This window comes from Patagioenas fasciata, chromosome 21, assembly GCF_037038585.1.
Source record: "Patagioenas fasciata isolate bPatFas1 chromosome 21, bPatFas1.hap1, whole genome shotgun sequence".
NCBI lineage: Eukaryota > Metazoa > Chordata > Aves > Columbiformes > Columbidae > Patagioenas > Patagioenas fasciata.
In genome coordinates, this window is record NC_092540.1 from 3,591,631 (window position 1) to 3,607,202 (window position 15,572).

At 44.5% G+C, this 15,572-nt stretch overlaps 1 protein-coding gene across 4 annotated transcripts in view; it reads right to left on the minus strand.

The window, feature by feature from the left end:
* LOC139829541 (uncharacterized) overlaps positions 1–15,572 on the minus strand; it is a 292,141-nt gene that overhangs the window by 213,354 nt on the left and 63,215 nt on the right. For all 4 annotated transcript variants that reach the window (XR_011742056.1, XR_011742058.1, XR_011742057.1 and 1 more), the window contains 2 exons: positions 3,780–3,898; positions 585–721 (listed from right to left, as the gene is read on the minus strand). The gene's annotated coding sequence lies outside the window, so the exon portion shown is untranslated. The remainder of the gene's footprint in view (positions 1–584; positions 722–3,779; positions 3,899–15,572) is intronic.

The following is a 15,572-nucleotide window of genomic DNA, read 5'->3' on the forward strand; positions in this document are numbered from 1 at the left end:
CTTTTGTTTGAGCGAAAAGCGGCACTTGAACAAGAGACACGGATGGTTTTGGATGTTGGAAATGGCTCTGTATGTTTTTATAAACACACAAAAAGCTTATTGACCAGAATTCCCACCTGCTGTTCACAGTGCCGTTTTCACTTCAATTATAATTTATAACAGGTTTCAGAGTAGGAAATTTGTCTTTGTTCTCCCCCCATCCCCTCCAACACAAGTATCTAAATTATACGCCAAGAAGCACCGATGAAAAAAAAGCCAAGTTAGGCTGTTGGAAACAAAACACAAAGCAATGGCCAGCAAGGCCGAACACCCAAGTGCTGCACAGCCCCAGAGGAGCTGCAGGTCTGCCCAGAGCAGATGCTGCTCCAACAGCGAGCGAGCGGAAACCTGTGCCAAGGACCACGGGCTTGGAGAACTGACTAAGTGGTACCTTTGGGGGGAAGAAGAAAAGAAAAACCTTTAAGGGATTATTTATAGGGCTCATAAAGGTGCCTTTTGAATACCCATCAATCAAACAGTCAGTTAAAAAGTCTGCTCAGCACACAAGAGAGTAGAAGGAGGGAAGAAAATTGGATACGGCGTACATTTGAGATGAGCGAGCTATCGTCCATAATCTTCAGCGATCTGCTTCGTATGTAAAGCGCGGCAGCTTGGTGAACGTGATGGTGGAATTCTGAACAAACAGGTGCTTGGCTCAATGCTGCCGTGGCGGTTTCTCTCCCTGCCAAAGACAGGCAATGTCAGGAGCGGTTTTAACAACCTGCGTAGGAATAACAGGAGACAGGAAATAATCTACGCAAGAAAGGAACTGCAGATATTTGGGTGCCAGCCAAAGGGCTGTACCCTGCCTTCAAGGAGCAAATAAAACCAGGAAGACAATAATAACAAAGCAGCGGCTGACTGCAGATAGAATAAAGGGTAATTGCTGGTGAGCATCTGGGCTGCTAAGGGAATAGACAGCGAGAGGAAGGAGACGCACAGGCTGTTCAGAGCTTATGAGACACGCAGGTCAGGAGCAATGGGCTCGTGATCATCACTGGTTTTACGGCTGGCTCCTTCGCACCCTCTCTACTGCAAGAATAAACTACTGACCCACGGCAAGCATTTATCTCCAGGACTCCACCTCTCGCCTTGCACTGGTTTTGGAGTGGCGTTTGTAAACGTAGCATTTCAATAAATCAGAGCAGCAGAGCGAGGCCCTCCCCAGTTTCCCCTGTTGCTTGGTCCGATTTAGAAAGCAGAGAGGGCTTTTTTCTGTTGTTTCAATACGCAGAACCAAGAGGCAGAAGTCGCTGTGTGGGATCCAGGTCGCACCGCTGCAGCAGCCCCGGCCCAACAGCCTTTGGAGCAGCCGCTGTGTGCTGGTGCCAGCAAACAACCACCCGAAACGTGGCTTCACGGTCCCTTCTGCTGTGACTTACACATTTAATGACAAAATACTGTACTACAACTCCCCATTTATCTTATTAAATGGTCCCAGAACAGCTCTGAGAAACGTATTTAACATGAAGACATCTATTAATTAATAAGCACATTACTCAGCAATCAATACTCAGTTGATGATATTGTTTAAATTATACATGTATAATAAGGATCTGTTTCCACCCTTCTCATCTGTTTTAAGGCATAGATTGAAAATGAGTAGTGCAGAACGGCTTTGCATTTAAAAAAGTTCAATTAAAATTATTTTTAAATAGACTAATCCTAGGAACATATTATATTGCATAAAATTAGCCCTGAGCATAGTCAGTTTATCACCTCGGTCTCTTCACAGTCCATTGATTAACCAGACAGCAGGAGCAGTCTGTTCTCTTTACTGCGTTTGTATTTTATTGTAGTGATATTGCAATCGGTTTCAAAATCCTGAGCGAGGCATTGCCAGCAATTACTTCCTCTTGGTCTGCATAAAATGTGCAGATAATCCTCAGGCTGATCCCCTGTTGCCACTTGTATTACTTGAAGATAACAGCAGCAACCCCAAACCGTGATCCCTGTCCTGGGCAATGTCCCCGGACAGCACACACGTTCGCGTGAGCATCAACACAGGGCTGGACATTCTCAAAATGCATTTATTTTACGTTAAGAAGCAGCCTGCTTAGGTGTAAAGCTAATCTATTATAATATTTAATGCACTCATATTTTTCTTAATATGTTTAAGTTATATTAAATTTACATAAGCCATTTACACAAGTAGTTTCACCTGGGAAGTTTTAACTAAATTGGCTGAAGCTCATTTACATGAGTGTACACAGGCCGTAGAGCCAATGGGTTTACTTTTACATTATCACTCTTTGTAAGAACAGCCTAACGTCCTCTCTTCCTACGCATTCAACCTAAAGTTACTATTTTGATTAGCACATCCACCAAAGAAAACTTTTGTCCGCTTTGCTTTCAGATGCCGCAGATCGATACTTGGCTGTTTTCCTCTCCATTTTGGCATGCTACTCCTACATGACCTGCTGATTACAGCACTATTCTTTTGTTTTCTCATTAAGACGAGTATCTGTTTGCTGGCACCGCAGCAGCCACTCCTCCAGAGCAGAAAACCAAAGCTGATGGAATTACAAACTCCGCGAGCAATCTGAGCCTACTGTACATTAATAAAAGCCATAGCAGGGGCACGGGCTGGTTTGACAGAGCAAATCGAAGGTGTCCCCTTGCTCCAGGCTGCAGACAGAGCGCAGGGACAAGGGGATGCTGGCGATGGGGTCGTCGCTTGGCCATCACTGAGCTACCAGCGCTGTGCGTCAGAGGGTGCTCTGCTCACACCCAGCTCCGGGCTCTTTCGGCTGCTGGGGTCCCTGGATTTACACTTGTCCTCGCTCTTCACCTGCGTCGTGTGAACCTGAGGGACCCCAGAGCCTGCAGTGCGGCTGAGGGGACCCCCCAGGCGAGGAAACGCATCTCAGAAACAACCCTGGTAAAGAGAATTGATGCTTTTCATCAGCCTGTAGCGGAAAATGAGTTTTAACTATTGGGCTGAGCAACAAGCCCTGCGTGTTTCCAGGCCACGCTGTGTCCCTTGTATTATATATACGTTCTTGTATATACATACAGATGCAGTAACTGAATCAGAGTTTCTCACTGATGCATGTCCAGAGCCTCAAACGCTGAGATTTTTGTGGGATATTTACAACTGTAAATACCAGATTTGTTTCCTATGAACACGTTCCAGTGTTTATCTAAAACCTGCCCTTTTAGCAAAGGCTTTTGCCAGTAAACACCTTTGCCGTGATGTTCTTGGCACATGGACTTGAACGGGGACAGCAACCAAGCCAAACAGCTTGAAAGCTAAAACGAGCGTTCACAGAACTGTTCATCCAACCCTGCAATTCTATTACTTCTGCTTTTCAAGGAGGAGTAACCTTTGTGAGCACGACTGTCCATGAGCTACAGGGACCAAGTGAAGCTCTCAGAGCTGGAGGAAACCAGGCAAAGCTTGTCTGGTTTCCAGTGGTTCTGCACACCCATAAATATAGAGATATATACATATAGGAAATTTTCCTGTAGATTGATACAGAGCAGCACGTGTTCACCTGGGACCTGTGTGGAACTCCTGGGTTTGGCTCTGCCTGAACCCCAAATGCAAAGCAAACTCCAGCAGCTAAACCAGAAATGGACTTTTCCAGCCACACCGCACGTCTCTGGTTCCTGGATCGCTTATAATGCAATCTCAGTCATTTGGCCACTGGGTTAAAGTCATTAAAGAGGAGAGTTCAGCTGAGATTGCACATCCAGACCCAGGACCGTGGCTCTAACCCGAACAACAGGCTTCTTACCTGGACATCGGGGCTGAAACCGAAGCAGGAGCCCAAGTTTTACTCCATCGGTTCTGCAACACCACGGACCAAACATTCCTGGAGGTCAGAACACGCAGCTGCAGAGGGTGTTGCAATACCTGGGATAAAAACGAAAACATAATGTATGATAGTTGGATTGAAAATTAGCTTCAGGGTCTCCACGCGTTGCTTTCTTAATGATGTGAAACGTAACGGCCTCAACTGTAATAAAGATGAATTACTTTCTAATAAAATAATGAAACTCCAGTAAACACTCAAGGTTTATCACTTAATTTATCCCCAGTGCTCACAGGGAAAAGAACTTTTTTTTTGCTCCCTCATTTTTAATATTCGCAGTGATTAGATTTCAATAACGCGCTCCATAGTAATGTGTGTCTCATTTCCCTGGACAGGCAAAATAGGCCATAACTTCCCCTCCGTTAGAGCCCTAATGCTGTAATTTAGAACTTCTGTCAAGATGAAAGATCTTTCCAGGGAGTTGCAGCGGGCCCATGGCAACACTTTGGCACGGGGCTGGATAATGAAGTTTTCATTATTAAATAAAGATATTTTAGGAATGTCATAACCCATAAATCCATTCTTCTACCATGCATCAGCACATTATTTTGTTTATTTCTCATCTGCTGATCCCACCCTGTCCCTCCCCACTCCCTTGTTTCTTGGCTGCCTTGTGAGCTTGCTAAAGTTGCCATAGAGATCAACTCAAGTTTCTCTCCCCGTGGTCCTGGGGTGACCCGGATTGATGCAAAAGGGGCCACATCCCTCTGCTGGCAAGTGGTCCGAGGCCAGCAATGTGATGTTACCTGAAGGAAACGCTCAGGAGCTGCAAGAATTATAGGAAAAGGGCGTTTTTCAGAAGGAAATGTAGTGTTGCTGAATGGCAAAGCAAAGGCAGATTTACAATACAAAAGTTCCCCAGCACTTCAGGCTCCCGGAGACGAATCAATAGGTACCAGCGGGGTAACTTGTTGCCTTCTGAAGACACAATAAAGAAAACGATGTATTGCACAAAGACAGGCCTGCTCACCTATCAGAAACTTATCATCATTTTTGGAATTTCAAAACAAACTGCAAACCCTATCTGCACTTAAATTAATTGAAAATAATTTTCCTTTTCCAGCGTTAAGCAAACAGGAAAGTTCTGTCTGACAGCACAAACGCTTTCTGTAATGCTTTGCTAAGATCCTACTAATTAAAAAAACAACACATCTAATTTGGAGATAGTTAATAGATCCTGCATTTCTACAAAGTATTAGGAAGGCAACATTTATCTGAACGTGGGGCCTGTGGTGATTACTACTCAATTAGTTGTGATTCAATTCGTTGAAGAAAAATGCTTGTTTCATTAGCAGGAAGAAATAATCACCAGCCACAAAACACAATTTCTGGAATTGCTCTACCAACTGGTTTGATACCATGCTAAGTTCAGAATTTTCATGCTGCCACAATGCTTTAATTGTAGCCCTGATTTCACCACACCGGGTTCAATTAACCCTATTAACATTTTGCCCCTTTCCTCAAGCCAACCTCAGTGAACATCACCAAATCGGGGCGATTTCACTGTTCGAAGCAGCTGCCAGCTCAGAAGAACATCCTACAACACGGGGGTAAAGCTACTGGGGATTCTGATCTGTGGTCGTGATTTTGCAATTTGAAATCAGCCCGGGATGCTATGCTGGCTGCCAAAAGAAAATCCCATCATCGCGCTGAGACTTCAGAGCTTAGAGGAATCAATGGGAAAAGCATATTTTTCCACTTGTGAGAAGAGAGAAATCTTGGGGTCTGTTCTACAAATCTAGATTCTGACAAATCTAGATGCAACTGAGCTGAACAAGAAGCTTCCTGCCTTGCTTTTTGCTGGGTTATCAGGACAATCCTCATCAAGCACCCTGTCTAGTGTTACCTTGTTGGCTGTGTTGTCTCCCAACATACCCCATCCTTTGGGGGTCCACCTCTTTTAGCAGTTTTAAGCCCTTTTTAACCTTGCTTCCTCAGCACAGATAAAGTCGTTCATCTGTACAAATTGATTTCAGCGGCGATGCTGAGATACGTCAAATTTCCAGAAGCAAATCTATATCCCTATGAAAATAGCCTGGAATTTTCAGTGTGGTGCTCCCACGATGAAGCTCAAGGCGAATCAGGACCAAAGGAAACACAGCGTGTAGACAAGTACCAGCGTTAACATCTTGTTTTTCTCTCCTTTAAAACCAAACAAACAGATATAAATATGAAGGAAAAGGAAAGGCAATCCCAGCTCCCTGGCCACTAGGTGTCTGTCTTCACTCAAAATCATCACCTGGGCCAGGCAGACACCCAAGCTGGGCTGGGGAAGCTCTGGGGTCCCCAGCAGCTGGGGGATCAAATGAGTTCTTTCCATCTTCCTTGGACTTTGCAGGAGGGCAGGGTGCTCAGGTCCTGGGCATCTTTGTCTCCCGTTGGGGATGAAGCCCAAGCCCCCCGTGGTCCCACCTCCAAGATCCAGCCGAGGTCGTTCCCCAGCGCAGCTCTTGGAAACTCTTCTCTTTATGGAAATTAAACATCTTTCATTTCATTTAATTAAAGCACCCAGGAGCTATCGAGCTCCTGTTTTTCAGGAGATTAAAGTGTGCTTTTAGAAGGTAGAGAAGGGCCAAAGCCTGAAGCTTAAATCTGAACCATTTAGTGGGAAGAGACAACGTGAGATTCAAACCCGTGCCACTGGAAAGCAGCACCATCCCAGCTAAATTCTGAAGTCTGATTCCTACTGAGAGGTTTAAACTGGACAAAGTAACACAGAAAACACATTCTGATACATGTTTCTGTTTCCACTATTGACCAAAACCCTAAGTATTCAGGAAAAAGACAGATACAAATGATAATATGAACTACATTCCGCTTTTCCAATTTATCTGTTTCTAGATCAATTCAAATATTCACCTGAAATCTGTGTTTTTCATTTCATAGAAAAACTGCGTGATAAAATTCTCCTGACATCCCAGAAGTACCACTCACAGCAGCAAAAACACCTGGAGACTGAACAGATCAACCCCGCTACTCCACCACTAGATTGACGTGCAGAAGAACCACTTGTAGAAAGGCAATTTGGAATGTCACAAAGGCAGATGCTGCGCAGGTGAGGCCACCACCAGAACCTCAGAACACTCCTTTTCCTTTTCATATCCTCATCTAGCCGAGCATCAGGCACATATTCTGGTCTCATTCGCAGCACGGTAAAACCAAACCCAACATGAACACCATAGGAGACAATGGACTTTGTAACTGTGGTGAGAGGAGCTTGGAGCCCTGGGCTGTTCTGTGTTATGAGGGGCTATCTCAGGCAAGCAACTGAACCCATTTAAAAATGACAAAAAGCAGCTCTTCGGGTTTTTCCAGCCAGTACCAGAAATATCTAAATCTGATACATATGCAACGCGGGGTGAAGAACTCATTGCTATTTAATTCACCTAAACTGTCCGGACGCAGAGGGTGCGCAATAATGACCCGTTCATCACGTGCAATAGCTGCTTTCTATCCTCCCAGCTTGCACACAAAAACACATTTGTCATTTTGACATTTTCAACGCTCATCTCATCCCACTGCTGTCACTGCAAGACCGGTAATGGACTGTACGTACAATAAAATCTATATATACCTACAAAAGTTGACTCGGTTTTCTAACGTCAAACTGCATTTTAAAAGGGAGTAAAACTGCTCTTGGCAGAAGTACCATGAGAAGAGACAACGCCACCAGACACATCCTTTCTCACTCTATTTCTTATCGGCAAGGTGCTGACTTTCCCCAGGGTTCCACCTGAAAATGCCACATGGAAATATTCGGTGGTTCCAGCCGGCCGGCCGGGTATTGGAGCAGAGAAATGAACCTGCCGACCTAATGAAGCTGAGGGCAGAACTGTGTAAATATTGTAGAAAAGAATTTGCAAACATTTGTTCAAACGAAGGCTCGGCATTAACTTCAATAGCACCCACGAGTCGTAACGTCTCTCGTACGCTCTCCTGGAGCACTCGCACAAATGAACTGTTGTTTAAAAGAACATTCAGAGAAAGCGTCATAAAAACGCAGGCGAATACATGCTCAAATCTGAGCAGTTATGCAAATATTTCCTCTGATGACTAATGACACCAATGACTTTTCACGCTATTTGAGAACTTGGGAGTCATCTGCCTAGAATGTACCATGTGGAGAATAACACGGATCAGTAAAAAGCACGACAGTTTGAGAGAGGTGTTCTTGTAGGATTTATTAGTATCTCTACTAAGATTCAACCCAACATCTTTCACCAAAGTCACTTTAATATCTTTGGAAACCATTCCTCATATCGGCCGATTTATCTGAAAGCCTCTGAATTCCTCCGTGCAGGAATGTGTTTGTCCCAAGGCCGTTGGGAACATCTGTCTTCCCAGTACCTGTCATCGATTTCCTAACATCACACCTTTAACAATGCCAATAGTCCTCTAACGAGGAGCGCTGGATGGACCGAAATGCTGTAAATTCAAAGCAGGGTAGCTGTTAACCACGTAACAGACACCGTGTCGGGAAAACGTGGGACTTTTAGGGACCAAGAGGAGGTGAGAAGCAGAAGATTTGGATGGCAAAGCACTAATGAGAAAGCACAAGTGGGATCGACGTGTGGGGAGTCCGGAGGCCCCACAGATGGCCGAGGTCAGAGGTGGGGAGAAGATGCCACCAGAAAAGAGTCTCTGCGGGGTTCTGGTAATTACCAAGCCCAAATCAAGCTCCTACTAGCTCGGTTGAGCTCAATAAACCTGATACTCGGCCAAAAGCCTTTGACAAGCTGGATCTTGAAGAGTAAGAAAACAACGCCCTGACAACGTTTGTATTTGCATAAACATTATTTAATCAGTTCTGAGCCATCTCATTTCTCCAGTCGGCTGTGCCCAGACAATTTTCAAAAAAAAAAATGAGCTTAAATGCGTTTAATTCTGGTGGGAATGGTTCTCGTTGTGACAGCTCCTGAAGGTAAAGTGCGCTGGGGGAGAGGCCAAGCGGGGACAAGTCCCACAAACCTCCTTCTGCTGCGCTGCCGTTTCACTCCAATTCATGTGCAAGTTCAGCCCACGCCGGCCAACGAATTCAGCAAAGAGGCTGGTGGTGGACACCTCTAGGGTGACTTCTATCCAGGATTTTGAGGCTAACAACTCATTTCTGAGAAGCTACTCCACAGATATTCAAATTATTATTATGAGTAGTAGCGTTGGTGGTTTCTGAGCTAGCAAATAATCCCTGTGCTTTCTCCAGGGCTTCTGCTGACGGTGTTTCCAGAACATTCACATTTGACCTACGACACTTTCCTTGAAAGAACAGACCTTCCTGGCTTCCTTTGACTTGGTTGCTGGAGTGGGAAAGCTTGTTAAGAGGAACTCAAAACCTTTGAAGATAATTCCCACATTGGTCAACGACTGTAATAATCCAGCTAAAATTACAGTGTGCTCGGAGCACTGAACATTAAAGACCTTGCATTCTCTAAAACTAATACATCAAACACGGTAAAGCCTCAAGTTCTGGCTAAATCGAGGAGAATAGGTGCAGCTTCCCTTCTCCAACTTGCAGAGAAGTTACGCACTTGAAATAACTCTGCCTCCAAAAATCATCGAATCAGTGATAGATTCTGCAATGTCTGTTCAGCCTGTTTGACACTGGAAGATTCACGCAGAACTCTTTATTCTTTATCATGAGACGCTGATCAAGAGTGGCCCTTTTCCTTTCTTTTTCTCTCTCTTGCTCGGACAAGAGCAACTTCTGAAGCCATGCATTGCTACTGATATATTCTCAAAAAATAAGCCATGTGTATGTTCTCATATACAAAATAGTGGTTTTTTTCTGACTTGAGCTAGGTTAGTAAATCGATCTGCACCGATTCTCATCAACTTACAGCTAAAGTAAGGTTTTTCAGGACAGGAGGGGGATGCTTACGTTTCCATGGTTTATCTAGTCTGTTCTCATGAGAATGCATGAGCAGCCTTCTCCCACCAACCTGGAAAATCCTGGAGAAGCACCACAAGCTAGGGCTAGTTTCTAGCTGGTTTCCTTCGCAATAGTAATAATATCGTACATATCAAACCAAGGAAGACGTGGTCGTTTTAAAGGATGAGCCCTTTGCCTAAGGTCAGGAGAGCTGCTGATTTAGGTCCATCGGCAACCGGAGTTTCGTTGGTTTGTGTCCCTGACAGGACTCGGTGGTACATGTGTGAATCTGACACTGAGAAAGAAGGACCCTCAGAATCTATATGGGCATAATGGGTGCTCTAATAATGCTCAAATCTGTGCACTTCAGTTCAACTTCTCGAAGTAGCCCGAGATCCTCAGCTTAACAGCAGAGACAAAATCACAAAGCAGATGTCAAACATAATCAACAGGCACCAGGACGGTCACTGTCACCATCCCCAAACCCGGTTGCTTTATGCACCATCCTGCGCATCCTCCCAAGATTGTGGATTCGCTTTGTTCAAATCCAAAATTCGAAACAAAGCGAACCGGGGAATGGAAATTTACTTCCATTTTTTGCTGCGCCCGGGTTTTATGTGGAAAACGCACCCCACCCTCGTTATCTGAGAATCAGCAGGAGCTGAACTCCCAGCGCTGTTGCCCAAGGGGAGATCTCCACTGTCAGGTTGATTTGCGATGCGTTTGAGTTGACGGATCGCCGTGGGCGAGGGAGGAGGTGGGTCTGCAAAGGAAGGAAGAAAGGAGATTAAACCTCCATCAAAATGTGTGGTTACCTACGCTAGGGAAGGGGAGAGGCAGTGGGGGAAGGTGCAAAGTCGAAAAGCATAGGAGAAAATTGCATTACCAAACAGGGGAAAGGTGAAAAGGCTTTTAAGATTTTACACGAGATCTCCGGCTTTGCAACCGCTTGTAGCACAAAGCTTCAGCAGGGCTCTGCAGGGTGGCCAAGGCTTTCCAACAAGACAGAGGCAAGCTCCTTAGGAAAGGGTTTAACAAGAACAGAGTCAAGAAGCACCAGACATCTTGATTTGAAACAGTAGTGGGTAAACAAGGTAGAAAACTATATCCTAATTTTCAGATATGCTGAGAATGGGCAACTCCATTTGAAGCTACTGGAAACATGGACTGTTCAGTACCCCTGAAAATAAGATTCTGAGTGATTCTAATGTTGGGTTGTAGCAGACACATAGATATTCACTGTTTTGGAAAAAATACGGAGTTACCATTGAGGTAACTGTATAACTTTCACATCTCCAGGTACATTTTTACATTTGCAACATGGAAATGCAGCTGAGCTTTCTCGCTTCCACTCACGCCACGACAAACCCGTGCAGGGTAGAGCCCAGACAGAGCAGCAGGTCGGCGGGAACCCACGTTACCAACCATGAAGCCGAACAAAAAATACCTATAGCATAGATGGGAAAAACCTGCGAACCTTACAGATCCACCTCAGACCTTCACGCGGCTGCCAAGGGATTTCACACGTAAGGTATTACCAAACACCAATAAGTATCTAGATAAAAAACAGACCTCCCTTATGCAATGGAGTCAGTAAATTTAAGTCCCAATTTTAAAACACAAATGTTTCAGTAACTCTGTTCTTCCTCCTAACTTCACAAGCTGGGATGGAGGATTAAGACCTATGGTTTTCATGCTGACTCCATGCTAACGATGTGTCCAAACGTGAATATAATGCCTCATGAGAGTCTGGGTTACCTCTTGGATTTTGTTATGTGCTTACTGGAAAGAGGGCAAGGAGAGGGACTGAAATTGTGCCTGTCCACTGATGTCCCTCAATTCCCTATTAGATCATCCCCATAAATCATTTCTGCATTGTTCATACTAAAATTCATCCAGTAATTCAAGATAATTGTTTGTATTTTTGTTTTAACGTAAAATGTCCTGTGTAATAACCATTTTCACCGGTAGCCAAACAATCTCAGCCAGCGACAGAACAGCTCTCACCGTGCCTCAGCTCCTTTCCTCAGCAAGTTATTATTAGTAATTAATGTTTTACGTACTTAAACTGCCAAGTATGTTGACATCGATTGCTGTCAACAGCCAGATAAATTTGTCCAAGTTCTCACTGACATTTTACAGCTGTATATTCGGTATTATCTTTACTGATCTCAAATCCATTTTCTTTGTTACTTCCTCCAGCGTTTCAGACAGCTCTGCTGCTCTGACAGTACCAGCACAACCAAAAAGTTGCCACAGACTATTTAAATTTACTTTATCCTGATGCTTTCACAATCCCTGCTTGTTTTTTTCTTCCAGGTGGGATGTAAAAATAAGCAGAGATGGGGTGTACAAATCCTATTACAAGCTCTGCCTTTTCAGCATTAAACAGCAAGCTGAAAGTTTTACTGGAATTCTAAACTGTTGTAGAGCCACAGAACCCCAGAATGTCAGGGGTTGAAGGGCCCTGGAAAGCTCATCCAGTGCAATCCCCCCATGGAGCAGGAACACCCAGCTGAGGTTCCACAGGAAGGGGTCCAGGCGGGTTTGAATGTCTGCAGAGAAGGAGACTCCACAACCTCCCTGGGCAGCCTGGGCCAGGCTCTGACACCCTCACCAGGAACAAGTTTCTTCTCACATTTAAGTGGAACCTCCTGTGTTCCAGTTTGCACCCATTGCCCCTTGTCCTGTCACTGGTTGTCACCCAGAAGAGCCTGGCTCCATCCTCCTGACACTCCCCCTTTCCATATTGATCCCCAGGAATGAGTCCCCCCTCAGTCTCCTCTTGTCCAGCTCCAGAGCCCCAGCTCCCTCAGCCTTTCCTCACACGGGAGATGCTCCACTCCCTTCAGCATCTTGGTGGCTGCGCTGGACTCTCTCCAGCAGTTCCCTGTCCTTCTGGAGCTGAGGGGCCACAACTGGACACAATATTCCAGGTGTGGTCTCCCCAGGGCAGAGCAGAGGGGCAGGAGAACCTCTCTGACCTACTGACCACCCCCTTCTAACCCACCCCAGGTACCATTGGCCTTCCTGGCCACAAGGGCCCAGTGCTGGCTCACAGTCACCCTGCTGTCCCCAGGACCCCCAGGTCCCTTTCCCCTACACTGCTCTCTAATAGGTCATTCCCCAACTTATACTGGAACCTGGGGTTGTTCCTCTCTCATTTTAGCTGTGAGGATGCTGTGGGAGACTGTGTCAAATGCCTTACTCAAGTCAAGGTAGATCACGTCCACTACTCTGCCATCATCCATCCATCTTGTTGTGTCCTCATAAAAGTCAATGAGGTTGGTCAAGCACGACTTCCCCTTGGTGAAGCCATGTTGACTGCCCCTAATGACCCTCTTGTCCCTGATATGCCTCGAGATGGCACCAAGGATAACCCAAGAGAAATCCTGAGGAAAATATACTTTCTGTAAAAGCATATGAAATATTTTTCTGACCATATTTTGAAATTCCATTGAGCAGTTAAGAAACACAAAATTCCCTTCAAAAATACTGTATTTTTCTGGAATTCACACCAATGCTTTCTTCCCATACCTGTTGCGCAAAGGATAAACATGTCAAAGACAACACTGAATGAACCAAACACGGGATTTTATAGCTCAGCATAAGAAGGAAGCACCAAGATGCCCAACACGACTACAAGGAACCATCCCAATCTGTACTTGGACACGTAGTACTGAAATATCCCGACGATGAGAACAAGGGCATGGTTTTAGCAAGTTATCCTGCCTATCAGACAAGCCGCACTGAAACGTCACCATTGGTAACTATGAGCAAAACGAGTTAAGCCAAGGCCTCGTTAGTGAAACTTCGCTTTAGGCCTAATCCTTGGGCTAAGATGAGGATCCAGCGAGGCACAGGGACAACTCCGAGCATCACTTCTTCCCATCAATTACAGTTTCAGTGGTGGCTTATGAGAGGAGTTGTTAAGAACCGGTAATGACTGCACGCTGAAGGATTTAAAACCATGAGGATCAATAGAAAAATCTTTCTGCTCAAAGTTCCATTGATAACTTAAGCCCACAAACACACAGCAGCATTGTTCTCTGTCTCAACACCCAACATGTTTCTTTTTAATTGCATGGTGAATTAAAACTTTTGAAACTACTTAATTACTGGATTTATACTTCATGAAAGGATCAGTTGTAATTATAGGTTGTTTGGGGAAGGGGGTTTCTCTTTTAATTCTAATTGCAAATAATTGACTGTAAAGCATCACTTTTAGAATAAAGATGTAGCCTTTGAAGTTAATATTTGGTTTATGCCTTTCTGCAAAAGCGATGCACTAGAAAATACACCTTGCTTTTAGTAATATTGACTTCTTATGGAAGCCACTGCAGTGCTCAACCAGAGAGCCACACCTTTCTGTGCAAAATACTCCACTGAAATAAAATGGATGGTCCCCACTCCGGGAAACCATCCGGCATTTACGGGGTGATTCAATAAGAGGCACCAACCAAAAGAAATAAACAGAGAAGAAATGATAAGTGCTGAATCAATCCCCACCAGTTCACAAAGCATCATCTTCCATACTCTCATTTTCTCATCTCCTTACCCTGGTTTTAAATGACCTGTCACCACCACGAATTTCTTTTAAGAAGGGATGCAGAAGGAGCCAGTTTGTCACTGTGGATTTTAGTTCCCATGGGACAACGCACATAAGCTGGTCTCCTGGAAGAATGAACTTTTCTACCATCATTACATTACCTACTTATACAGGGAGAAGAGTTTTCTGGGTAAGAACCTCACACTTGATGCATTTCAAAGGGCAGAAGGACTTGAAACGAGCCATTGAAGGGTTGGGAAACATCAACACGGTTTAGAAATATGAAGCACAAAAAGCAGGTGGGTTAAAAGTGAGACTCATCTCTTTGAAATTTGCACTCAGAGGAAGGCGTGAGGAGCTCTGGAGCTGCACATAGAGGTAAATTATGTGTTTATTTCGAAAAGAAAGAGGCTGACTAAAGAAAGTACATACTGGAAGCAACACCAATGCCCCTGCTGTCTCAGGAAAAGAAATAAAAGTAAGCTGGTTTTGTTCTGGGAGAGAATTTACTTATCTTCATTTTCTACCAGTAAAGCTATTTCAAGACGTTTGATCATTCTATTCAGTAAAATAGTAAAATTATTCAAGACAACCAGGAAGATTTGGGCCTAGGCTTGCAAATGTTCATTGTGTTCTCCATGGCCTGGAGGGTGTGATTCATCTGGATCTAAACTAGGCACCTTAGGCTCCCAAGAGAGAGCAATCAGCATTTGCAAGGTGCGATTCATCTCATCCTAAAGTTGACATTTAAACCTGGTCCCACCAGGGGCCCTTTGGAGGGGTCTCTATCCCAATTCACGGTCCTGGCCGCTTCAGAGACCTCAGGAAGGGTTTTAACTTCAGATGTTCTGAAGGGTCAGGCTCCTCCTGACTTAATGTCTGGTTTTAGATGAGGAAATGCATATGTGCCTGTGGTAAGTACAGAGACAGCCGAAAATAAACACCCCAAACCTGTTAATTTACTTCTACGAAACAAAAATAAAATCACTTAGTCTTCTTTTGTTTCCCCTGTTTGATTGCGCTCCTTGAAATCCCTGGGAAATCAAGTTTGATCCCGACTATTGAATAAAATATCTTTCCTGTTCTGGGTTGCTTAAATTTCAGTACCCAGTCATCATCCTTCTACTTTATTAGCTCCTCGATAAAAAAGGAAGTCAAGGTTTTCTGGATCTGATTCCCCCCTATATCCTAGATTAATGTATCCTAGATTAAGGTTGACAGAACTAATATTAGTTCGATTGTTCCTGGAATATCTCATCTGTAAAATGAGAGGAGAAATCAATTCAACGGAATACCTAAG